The 275-nt window shown below is 52.0% G+C and overlaps 1 protein-coding gene across 1 annotated transcript in view; it reads right to left on the bottom strand.

Moving 5' to 3' along the window:
* Positions 1-275, bottom strand: part of WFS1 (Wolfram syndrome 1 (wolframin)) — a 32,682-nt gene that overhangs the window by 10,947 nt on the left and 21,460 nt on the right. The window lies entirely within an intron of this gene.

Genomic DNA, 275 nt, shown 5'->3' with positions numbered 1-275 from the left:
GCTGACTGCCCCATCCCCTGCAGTGAGTGAATGAAAGTCGCTCAGTCATGTCTGACTCTGCGATCCCACAGACTACACAGTTCATGGAATTCTCCAGGCCAGAATACTGGAGTAGGTAGCCTTTTCCTTTCTCCAGGAGATCTTCCCAACTCAGGGATCGAACCCAGGTCTCCTGCATTGCAGGCAGATTCTTTACCAGCTGAGCTACCAGGGAAGACCATGAATACTGGAGTGGGTAGCCTATCCTTTCTCCAACAGATCTTCCCGACCCAGGA

This window comes from Bison bison, unplaced genomic scaffold, assembly GCF_000754665.1.
Source record: "Bison bison bison isolate TAMUID 2011002044 unplaced genomic scaffold, Bison_UMD1.0 scf7180017864255, whole genome shotgun sequence".
NCBI lineage: Eukaryota > Metazoa > Chordata > Mammalia > Artiodactyla > Bovidae > Bison > Bison bison.
Note: the sequence above shows the minus strand (reverse complement) of the source record. Positions and strands in the feature narration are given on the sequence as shown.